The sequence below is a fragment of the Nuphar pumila genome, chromosome 14 (genome assembly GCF_984573655.1).
Source record: "Nuphar pumila chromosome 14, dmNupPumi1.hap1.1, whole genome shotgun sequence".
In the NCBI taxonomy this organism is placed as follows: Eukaryota; Viridiplantae; Streptophyta; class Magnoliopsida; order Nymphaeales; family Nymphaeaceae; genus Nuphar; species Nuphar pumila.
In genome coordinates, this window is record NC_143262.1 from 52,510,351 (window position 1) to 52,522,776 (window position 12,426).

A 12,426-nucleotide genomic window follows, 5' to 3' on the forward strand; every position below is an offset into this window, starting at 1 on the left:
TAAAGGTGACAAAATATTTTCGCCTGTGTAACAGGGGGAAAATGGTCCACATACATTCGTATGGACTATTTCTAATATCTCACTACTGCGTTTGGCACCCTCTTTATATGTGTTTGTATGCTTAGCCTTTATGCAATCAACACATGGGTCATTGTCAGTAAAATCTAGAGATTGCAAGATCCCTTTATTTACCAGTCTCTTTATTCTCTTTTCCGAGATATGATCCAACCTTTGATGCCAAAGCATGTAAGATTTATTATCTGTCATGCTACGTTTATTTCCAACCAATGCGTATTCAGAAGTCAAAGACTCTTGAGTTTGGATCTTCACATTCAATCTATATAAACCATCATAAACAGATGCAGAACCAATTTCAATTGAATTTCTGAATATGAACAATTTGGAATTTTCAAACTTAAAACAATATCCAAATTTATCCAACTTTGAAATTGAAATTAAGTTTCTACTATACGATGGAATATAAAAGACATCATGAAGATCTAAAACTACGCCCGTATCCAGAGTAATCCTGCAGGTTCCAACACCCTTCACATGTGAACACATCTTGTTTCCCGAATAGATGCTTTTCTCATGCATTGTTGGTTCCCTTATGCTCAGGAACAACTGTAGACAGTTGGAAATATGAACAGTAGCACCAGAATCAATCCATCAGCTATTTTCAGGAATTTATAATAAATTACATTCATGAGAAACAAATGACAAATTACCTCTCTTTTCCAACCACTTCTTGTACTTTATGCAATCTGCCTTTATGTGTCCCTTCTTTTTGCAAAAGAAGCACTTTATGGGAGCAGAGTTGGATTGCTTATCTTGGGATGACTTATCCCCAGTTGGCTTCTTCCTAGCATTTCTCTTAAATGCATTCTTCCTTGGTCCTACCTTGGACGTATGAGAAGCCATATGTGCACTCTGCATCTTCTCACCTTTCATCCTCTCTTCTTCTTCAACACACTTGGACATGAGTTCATTAAATGTCCATTCATCATTATGTGTGTTGTACGAGATTTTGAAAGGTCCGTATTCCAAAGGTAAGGATGTTAGGACTAAATGCACTAGGAAAGAATCAGAGATTGTGAGCTTCATGTCATTCAGCTGAGACGCTATGTTTCTCATTTCCAAAATGTGCTGGCGAATGTTTACCCCTCCAGTATATTTCATAGATATCAGTTTTGACATCAGGGTACTGGCTCTGGACTTGTTTGAACTCACAAACTGTGCCTCAATGGCATTCATGAATTCCTTCACTGTTCTGCATTGTGGCATAACACTCCGAATGTTCTTAGCTACTTTAGATTGCAAAAGCAACAAGCTAAGTTTATTCGAGCGCTCCTACTTCTCAAAAGCAATCTTTTGATCATCAGTACTCTGATCAGTGAGGGCAGTGGGTTCATCTATCCTTAGGGCCAGATCTAGATCCATATACCCTAATGCAAATAAAACAGTTTTTTTCCAATCACTAAAATTAGATCCATCTAGAAAAGGTATAGAGCTAGAGTCATCTAAAATCACAGAACTAGAAACTGCTTGACAAAAGACACGTATCAGGAAGCATTCATACGAGACTAAAACTTTAGTGGAAAAAAAACAAAAATGATAAAGGCCCTTGATATGCTTCTTTCCAGGCGAGTGAAGGGGGTCATCGGAGTCCTACTTTGGTAAGAGCTCCGACACGCGAAAAAACACTTCGCCTACCGACCATATTCGGTAAAACTAAGGTTCTTGTGAAGATAGAACATCAACACAAGGTATCTTTGGATACACATGTGTGATGTATCTCAACACATTTATCTTATTCTACCCTACTTCCAAACACGATAAAACTACCTTTGGGTCGTCTATCGTTTAAATGAATATAAGTACAACATTAATATTGACTAAAAACATATGATAGTATAACATTTTGACAACATACGTGTATTCAGTCACTTTGGTGACATGAATACACTAAGTTATCTGACTATCCTTAATGCCAATATAAAATAATATCTTAAAATAGTCCGTAAACCGAATGGACTAGACATATGACTCTTGAAATGGTTCTAAAACTGAATGAACCTGTCATATGTTCTACGAATCGGTTTTAAAGCACTCTGAACCGGTCTGAAACAGCCCCGAACCGGTCATCCAAGGGTCTGAACCGGTTCTGAACCTTATGAACCGAGTCAAATATGAAAAAAAGTTCATTAAAACCCTATAACCGTATGCCAAAACCCCTATATTTTCTTATATTTAAGAAAACAGGGTCTTAGCATCTCGGAACCGGTGAGAAACTGGAAGGAACCAACCAAAAATGGCTCCGAACCGGTCCCGGAAGGGGACTGAGTCAGTCCTTGATCCGGTTCAGGCCAAATAGTGCCTGGACCCTTCTGGATCCGGGTCAGACCCGGGGTTATCCGGATCCGGGTCGGACCCAGTACAGTCCTGATTCGGGTCAGACCCGGTTACAACTGGATCCGGGTCAGACCCGGGGTTATCCGGATCCGGGTCAGACTCGGTACAGTCCTGATTCGGGTCGGACCAGGTTACAACTGGATTCGGGTCAGACTCGGTATTGACCGGATCCGGGTCAGACCCGGTACAAACCGGATCCAGGTCGGACCCAGTTACAACTGGATCCGGGTCAGACTCGGTATTGACCGGATCCGGGTCAGACCCGGTACGGACCGGATCCGGGTCAGACCCGGTACATACCGGATCTGGGTCAGACCCGGTAACCGCTGGATCCGGGTCTGACCCGGGGTTTACCTTATCCGGGTCGAACCCGAGCGGGTCCCCACCCGAATCCCTGATCCGATCCGAATCACCTTATGGATCGGATTCGGGTGGGCGGATCCGGTTCAAAAAATGAACCCGACCCGAAAAACAAAACAAAAATGATAAGATCGAATTAGGGTTCGATCTTATCATTTGTTGCAGGGTGTTGCCGCCGCCTGCCGGCAACCAACGCCGGCGCCTGCCGACGATCAATGCCGTCGTCCGCCGGTGACCAACGCCGCCATCCGCCGGCGACCAACGCCGCCATCAGATGGCGGCCTTCTCCGGCGAAAGCATCCATCCGCCGGCCAAAACCGATGCCGTAGAAGATTTCAGAAATCCGGCGACTCAAAAAATCGCCGGCGACAGCTCCCGCAACCTCCTAATGGCGGATGAAGAAGAAGACGCCGGCGGGATCCTCACCGACAGGAAAAACCCCCAAAAACCAGAGGTAAGTATTTTTTTATATATATATACACCCCGTGGCGGAAGCGGGGTGTGGGCCCATAACCCAATGTGGGACCGACGGGGTTTTTCTTTCGGCGAGGCCGCAGACTTCTGGCATCCCTGTAGCAGTGGCCCTGCATAGCAAACAGAAAATAGAGCATACGCGTACCTGATGCTGCCATTGACGGAGCTGCTGCTTGCCGGAGAGGAGGTTTCCTTCAACTTAGCCGGTATGCAGCCACCAAGAGCGCAAGCCTCCGAATGCTATCGGTAAGTCGACCTTTTTCCCCTCTGTAATTTCTGTATTGCACTGCTTGAAAGGGTTGCTCATGAGACCCTTTTATAAACACAAAATGGGAACGGTTAAGTAACCGTTCCCTCTGATTTCAGGTTTAACGGAAGGAACACATTCATGTGGGGAAGCGTTACCCACATCGTGGGTAACCACCACCAACGTGGTGGTTTAACCCAACAAAAAGTGCAAACTGATGGGTGCACAACTATATATCATCACTGCAAAGCCTATCGTTTTGGACCATCTGTAGATGCGTTGAAAAAACAAGTCACTGCTATTGAACACTTTGTTCCCCACTTGTAGTGACCAGATCATACACGTGTGGCGGCTTTTCACAAACTACAACACTCAGTGTGTGTGAGTTGAGCACAACGAACACAACAATGAAAGCACTATATAGGTGGAGGTGCATTCAACATAACCTTTTTGTGTGAAAGTGTATGACCTGTCCCCACACTTAGAGTTGCTAGAGTCGACGACACTAGGTAAGCAGTGGAAGCTGCCTTTGGAGTTAGCAAGGGTGCGTACTGTTAGGTGTAAGAAGGAAGGGAAGAGAGAATTCAAATGTGAAACGTGGGCTGTTTGAAGGAGAATGGTTTTGATGACGTGGAATAGTCCCATATTGATTGTGCTTGAGTTTCTTGTGGGCTTTATAAGCCACATGTAAACTCTTTTACTTGTTCCTGAGAACAAGAGGTTGGGATGACTACCACACGCGCGCGCGCGCCCGCCCGCCCGCCCGCCCGCCGCGTCGGTTTGGGCCGGGTTTAGGTAATTGGCCCTTTAGGGCCATATCCAATCAAGACCAAATTACCTTTTTGCCCGAAAATGATTGAGATAGAATTGGTAACCCGAAGGTTTGAAATTGGATGACCTAACGGTCGAAATTGAGAATTGGTTGACCCAAAGGTCGAAATTGAAAGCTGAATTTGAAAAATTGGAAATTGGGTGACCCGGAGGTCAAAATTGAAGAATTGACTGACCCGAGGGTCGAAATTGGAGAATTGAATGACCCGAAGGTCGAAATTGGAAATTGGTGGGCCAAGGGTCAAATTTGAGAAATTGACTAACCCTGAGGATCAAAATGACTTGGATCTGCCTAGAAGAATAAATGGTTCAAGTCAGAGCTCAAATAGAGTAAAGAGATCACGAGTCGGAACTCGGATCAACAAAGGAGAATGAAGAGCTCGAATAAGGTAGTGTGAACACCCCAAAATTTTCAAAAGTTTGTAAATATTCCCCTTTTGCCCTTTATCTTCATTTTCTGGGTAATTGAGTCACTTTTAAATATAAATCCCATTTTTCTCAAGTTTTCTGAAATTAAATCCATTTTGTATATATGACTCAATTTCATATCCGGATCCAATATCAGAATCCAAATCTGAGCTTCGTCACCCGATTTTAAATTAAATCCTCAAAATTACCAAAATAACTTTTGAAAAGCTCAGACAAGTTCATCCGGTATCCGTTTGGATCTATCGTGTTACATTCCTTGATTCGAGGTTTAAAACTTGAATATTTTCTCAAAACCTGGGTCCAAACCCATTTTCTGAAGAAATTTCTCCAAAATGACCATGATTTCTCAGAAAAAACCCTCCTTTTTGTAAATATTTTCCAAAAAATACAAAAAAAAAGTTTTATCTCTCGTACTGCTTAGGCTTTAGAATTTTATTTTCGAAAAAATAAACAAAAATCAGGAAAGGCCGAGAAAAGAATGAAAAATCAGGATAATGAAGAAAATGACTTTAAAGACCTGTTTTGAGAAAAAATTGTTTTAAAAGACCTTTTTTGGAAATTTTGAGAAAATTCCCTTTTAACAAAGTTAGGGTTTTCGAACTCTCGCTTTTCTTTCGCCTCTCTCTCCCTCTCTCACCGAAACCCTATTCCTCAAAACCCTCCATTACGCCCTCTTGCTTCCCAAGATGATCGACCATTCGATCATCTTGCGTCCTCTTCAGCCCTCAATCCCTAACGGACGCTCTCTCTCGATTCTTCTCTTTACTCTTATAAAAAGAGGCATCCATCACCTCATCTGGGCATCCGTTCTCACCCCAACACCTTCCCCGCTTCTTCACCCCCATGCTCCTTTCTTCATCTTCAGAACCGCGCTTCACCCTTCCATGTTCATCTCCTTCTCCTTCTGATTTCCTCCTCCTCTTCAACAATAGAAGATCTTCATAGCAGAATGAAGAGAAGCTTTTTCTTCATCCCTCAGAACTTCAGTAAAACGCTAGTAAGTGCCCAATCAAAGTTCATTCTGATTTCTCCTTCTTTGATTTCTTTGAGGCTTTCCCATTTTTATGCACCCTCGAAGGTGTTGGGTTGCTTATGTCAACATCAACCCTTCTCTCGTGCAATAGCAAAGGAACGATTCTGTTCCTATAAATTATTTTCCCTATCCTCTTCTTCACGTTCTGCTGATTTACTATGTTTCAAATCCGTAGTTTTGCTTATTTTCTCTAGTTATCTCGATTTTTTTTAGACTGATATTATCTCTAGTTATCTCGGTGCTAAGAAGTTTGCTTATTGTTATTTACGATGTTGATTATGTTCTGCTCCTCCTTCGCTTTATTTCATTTATTTATTTATTTTCCTCTTTCCTTTTCTTTTCTTTTGTTTGTTTTATTGAGATTTCTGGTTGTTTCATTCGTATGTTTGTACCATTCTGTATCGTTGATCTGATTGGGGATTACATCCCCTTCATCTTCATCATGTTATCATTTGTGACCCATCTGCATCAGATTTACAGAGTTTCATCGTTTGCGGTTATGATCATTTGATTTCATCGGTAGCATAGCACCCGATTCATTTTCACTAAATTAACTTTCCTTGTTTCTGTTGCTTTCTGTGATATTCTCTTTTTTTTACTGGTTTTGAGGGATGATCACGCATGAGCCATCTGGATCTATTCTGATTAAGGGCCTCTACGCTTAATCTATTGTTGTTTCATGTTGGTCATGATACAGTATCACCCATTTTGCAAAAATTTTAATGCTTATCGTAATATGCTCAAGGTGTTAAAAAAAAAGGATTCATACTTAACATTAAGGTGAGAAAAATCCTGATCTGTTCCTTTGAAGCAAAATGTTAGTCTGGATCACAGTTCCTATATATCCTGCACAAGCGCTTTGTGCCTTACCATGGTCAGGTCTGTACTGAAATCAACCATGATGGTGCATCCGGGAGGTATGATCTAACCTCTTCATTCTCATTCATTAGGGTATTGTTAATTGCTTTGATTCTTAATATGAAATTAAAATGTTGTAGCAGTAGTCAGTTTTTTTTTTTTAAAGAAAGAAAATACAAAATGGCATAGGTCTGCCAATATAGCATCTCGATTCATGTTATGTTCATTACTTGCGTAAATGTTTCCCTTGTCAATGTTTAAACCCACCGTGAATTTCAAACTGGAAATCTTCTGAATTTTACTAGTTAGTGTCTAACTCTATGGCATTGTTGAAGAAACGTGAAGTATTGGAAATAAGTGACGGTGGTGGTGGCTCTACAATGGTGACTCCTATGAGTGATGGCTATGTTCTTCAAAAGGCAGTGGCTTCTTCTCCAATTGGAAGGGAACTCTTAACTGATTATATGATGAAAAGTCTGGAAAGCAAGGGACACACTGAAAACATGAATCACTTTTTCATGATTTTTTTTGATCTGCTATATAATGGTGACTTTGCTTATGTTGTCAGATAAGGCCTAAGTATTCTCTCAAGAGAAAGGAAGTACAACCAAGAGAATTTCAGGTTGCCTCTGTGCTTGTTCTTCTTTACTGTTCATCTTCAAGGGATCCTTATTTAGTTGATGAATACTGCAAAATGTGATTGTCAATAATTGGTACACCCCTTTAATTAATATTATTAATGGAAAAGTACATAAATTTCGTATTAACTTGCAGTATTACATGAACTTTTCAATGCTTTGCAAATTGTGATGACTCATGGCTGGTATATTCATGAGTCAGCACCACGGGGTTCTGACATTTATAGAACAGATACTACTGAAATTTGATGTCCCTCATCATATTGTGGTTGTGATTCAAACACTGTAACCATATCTTATGGAAGCCAGAAAATCTAAGCCAGGAAATCTAATGTCTCTTTTTGGTATATATTTTATATCCTGTCTTATCATGACTTGTTCTGACATTTCCGATGCTTGTGTTTTTCTCATTTTTTTTACAGATATATTTGATTATCTCTTCCTGGCCTTAATTATTTTCAGTTTTTGTGGGTTTTACTTCCTTGCTGTGTTGTTTGCCTACATTACATATCTTAGGCATTTTTGTTCTTTTGAGTTACATTGGTGCTTATTCTTTTATTTTAACCACTTTTATTATGTTATTTTGACAAGTTTCCTTATCCATCTATTTTTTCAACCTTTATCTTACTGGTACTCGCTGTAAATTTTCTCTTCAAAGATCTGATATTGTTTCCTGTGTACTAATTTCTCTTCCTCATATTCTACTCTTTGGACTGTGAATGCTGAGCGAACTTTGAGCTTAAACTGCAGGAATTATATTTAGCAGGCTCAAGGCAGTATCAGCGAGTTACAAAATGGCTTTTACAATATGTAAGTGAACAAAATCTCAAAGGGGTCTGGGTTGCTAGTGGGATGCAAGGAACAAGATCGTCATTGCTTAATGGTCGCCAGGTATGCCTACCAGCTGCAGTTCATAGGAATGGCTCTTGTTGCTATTAGTCATGGATGTCCTTTGTTTGGGGAATCAAGATGGCCTTCCACCTGTTTGGGAGGTACCTACATAGACTCTCACCTACAGCGACATCACCCACTGAAATTTCCCCTTTCAATCACGTTGCTGCATCTATGTAATATATCTTCATGTGCCACCATTATGACCCTATCACAAAAGCCCTTGTAATTTATCATTCTCCTAGAGAATACTGTTGGATTCATATGTTTTTACAAAGAAGGAAGCTCTTCTCAAGAAATCACCAACATCCCGGTCTCCAACAACAGGTAATGTGCTGTAGCATGCACAACATCCATGGCCAACCATTCCCACCTGTTGCAGCAGCACATCCCAGTGTCACTACTTGCGCCCCTGTACACAACATCCTGCTGATGAGCATACAAGGCGTACAAAATAAAGGGAAATTCAACTGGAATTTGTTAGACCAGTTCAGTTGTAGAATAAATTTTGCAGTATTAGACCAGCTCTTCTTACCTGTTTAAATCCAGCTTGCGGCAAAGGGACATCAAAATTTCCTTACATTCTGTTACCTGTTTTAAATCACAAATTTGTTACCTGTTTTAGATCAAAATTTCGTAGTTCCTTTGCAGTATTGATCCTCAATACTTCTTTTGCATTTCAGCTGGCTAAAAAAAAAAAGAAAAGAAAAGAAAAGAGGGTTGAAGCAGTTCTTCTTATCTGTTTGCAGAGATCTTCCAGAAACTCAAAATAACTACTGGGGATCTTGATCAGTGATGGTTCATATTTGCAGAATGATGCTATGATCGGCCCTCCAATTCAAGTCTTTGGATGTGGAAGATGGAGCTCATGAAATATCGTAAGGAACAATTTTCGCGCTGAGGAAATCAGTTCCATGTTATCTAAGTTGTAACCTGCATATGGTTGATCCTGAACATTGGCAAAGGATGGGTATCCATCTCTTGGATGGTCATACACCTTAGCGTATCCTGTTTTACCCTTGCCACTTATCGTATCACAATACATCTATGGTCAATTAATGCAGCCACAACAGGTGAGTGCATGCTCTTTCATTGGATAAACCAGAATTTCCAATCAGCTAGTTCTTGGTGGGTAAAAACTTTTCATGTTCTGTCATTTATCAAAAATTCTAGTTGATTTAGATATATTTTTATGATTAAGATAATTAGAGATGCTTACGTGCATAATTTTCCAAACTCATTGTCTAGATAAATTGTGGAATTCATCCATGGCTTTGCAAAAGCATGTCGGTTATGGCATTCTTTAGGAATAAGGAGTGATTTCTAAGTGGTTGCATAATTGTATGGACTTTAGGCCTTTATGCCTTTACACACAAATTATCATTTTTTCTGTTGTTGCCATGAGTCTCATAAGCAGTGTCTATTTGTTTGTGTTGGCATCATTTGAACTCATAACATATGATAAAGGCACAGGTGTGAAGGTCACCCGTATCTTAGTCACTTACTGATCATATTTTGCTGTGATAGAGAGGATATGACTGTCCACCAATAGTTTCTCAAGTCACAGTATTCTTTCTTTTCTATGGTGGTTCATCAAGGAACACCATAGTCACTATATTTCACAGTGGTTCACAATGAACCACCGTGGTCTCCTTCTTCTTATTTATTATAGTGGTTTGTCAGGAATTACTACAACAATTATCTTTTGCAATGGTTCACAAAGAGCCCCTGTAATCCCTCTTTACTATAGTAGTTCATTAAGAACTACTATAGTAGTTTTCTTTCATAGTGGTTCACAATGAACCACTGTATCCCTTCTTTTCTATGGTGGGTCATCAGGAATTACCATATTTCAGGTTGATTCATCTTAGATCATCTTGACTCTTGACTTCACCGATTGTATATGCCTTTCTCATTCAGTATGAGCATAGCATCTTGCATTAGGATCAGTACAATCACATGCAATTTTGCTTCCAAGGAAGTATTTTCTTCCATGATCATGCTAACTCATTTCTTTGCAGGGAAGTCGTGAGAAATTTGTATTGCTTTCTTAGACTAGAGATGTTATTACTTCAAATTTCAATTCCACGGATTGTAACAACTTAGATATTAATGAAGAATTTACATTTCTTGTTTTAGATAGAATAAATGAGCATTGTAAATATCATAAATTACTTATTTTCATACTTTTCTCCTTTATTTCTTAAATTTTCACAATGGTGAAACACGAATGACACATACACCATTTCGTAAGAGGTAAATTAATCATAAGTTGATGATTTACATCAATGGCCATAGTCAGGATGTGAACAAAACTTAGGATTTTTATCTTTTATAAAATAACACTGATCCACACTGGATCCTCTTCAAAAATCATCATATTTTCAAATATTTCCTTCTTTTATTAGAGTTTAACTTAAAATTGGCTCAAAATATATATCAATGGCCATAGTCAGGGTATATTGAGAGTTAATTTCATTTTAAACTCTATAAAAGCACAAAAATATGTTTTATTCTTCACCTGAATTTAAATATAGATTATTATATAATACATTCAATGACCATAGTCAAGGATGTATTATATTTTCAATCTTATTTTAATTCATTTAAAGAATGCGATATGCTTTTCAAAATCCAATTTTAAATTCTTTAAATTCATTCACCATTTAGGATAGAACTGCATCATATTCTCAAAATTTCTTTTTCAAAACTCCAAGTGATGTTAATATCTTCTTCAATCAATCTTCAATTCTTGTAAAATCCAATTCATCTTTTCATTTTCAATTCTATTTTTCAATCTCAAAGTCCAATTTAACTTTGAGATTTCAAAATTCATTTTGCAATAAAAAATTACAATTCAAATCAGATTTCAAAGTTCAAATTGACTTTTGAATTTTCAAATTCATTTTATATTCAAAATTTCCAATTCAAAACAGATTTCAAAGTTCAATTTGACTTTGAAATTCCAAATTCATTTTATATTCAAAACTCCAATCAAATTCAAAGTTTAATTTAACTTTGAGATTCTTGATTCATTTTCTAAATTCCAAATTCAAGTTCCAAATTCAAAGTCCAATTTGACTTTGAAATTCATTTATAAATTCAAAGTTCAAATTCTCAAAACAATTTTGAAATTCCAAATCCAAATCCAAATTACATATTGGATTCCAGATTTCGGATCCAATTCCCATTTAGGATTCTAGATCCAGAATCCAATACCACTTTGGATCTCAGACTTTAGATCCAAATCCATTTTAGGATCCAGAATCCAATACCACTTTGGATCTCAGACTTCAGATCCAAAATCCATTTTAGAATCCAGAACCCAGTTCCACTTTTGGATCTCAGACTTCAGATCCTAAACCCATTTTAAGATCCAAAATCTATTTTAGGATTCAGAATCTAATCCCATCTTGGATTCCAGATCTTGGATCCGATTCTATTCAGGATCCAGAATCCAATTCCATTCCCAATTCCAACTTTCAAATCCAATTCCATTTCGTTTCCAGATTTCAAATCTAATTCCATTTACAGATCACATCTGGATTTCTTAAATTCATTTATATTTTTAAATACCATTTGGATTTCTCAAGTCCATTGTGATTTCAAATTTGAAATTCAAAATCCATTTCAAATATTCATTTTCTTTCCTAAATCCAAGTTTAAAATTCAAAGTCCATTTCTAACTTTGAAACTCCATTTCCTTTCATTTTTAGCTTCAAAACCATTCGTTCTCAAAATCAAGATTTATTCTTCCAACTCTGATTACTTTTTAAAGACTTAGAACTTCTCTGATCTATCTCAAGTTCTAAGTTAAGATTTTACCATTCATAAATCATTTCTTCACTCCATTATCAAGTTCATCTCAGAATACTTGGAAATTTTCAAAACATCTTTCAAAAAGAGCATACATCCTTGCATTGCACAAGTATGATTCTTAGTGCATTTAGATTTTTAGGATAAATTCTTAGATAATATTTAGGCAAAGCAAAAGACATAAATTCGATCCTTGGTTCGATTACCCCTGGTAAAGGCGCCAGGAACGGTCGAACCTCGTACAAACGAGCGAATCCTGTCTCTTCATTTTTTCCGCAATATATTTTAAAACGGAGGCGAGTTATTTTCCTAAATATATTTTCAAATCAAGTTCAAGTGAGACCCCGCAAAAGAGTTCCTCTTCTTCTCTTCCCTTCTTTTCTCTTCTGTCTTTCTTTTCTCTCTTTTATTTTTCTCCCTTCAAAAAGGAGGAAAAT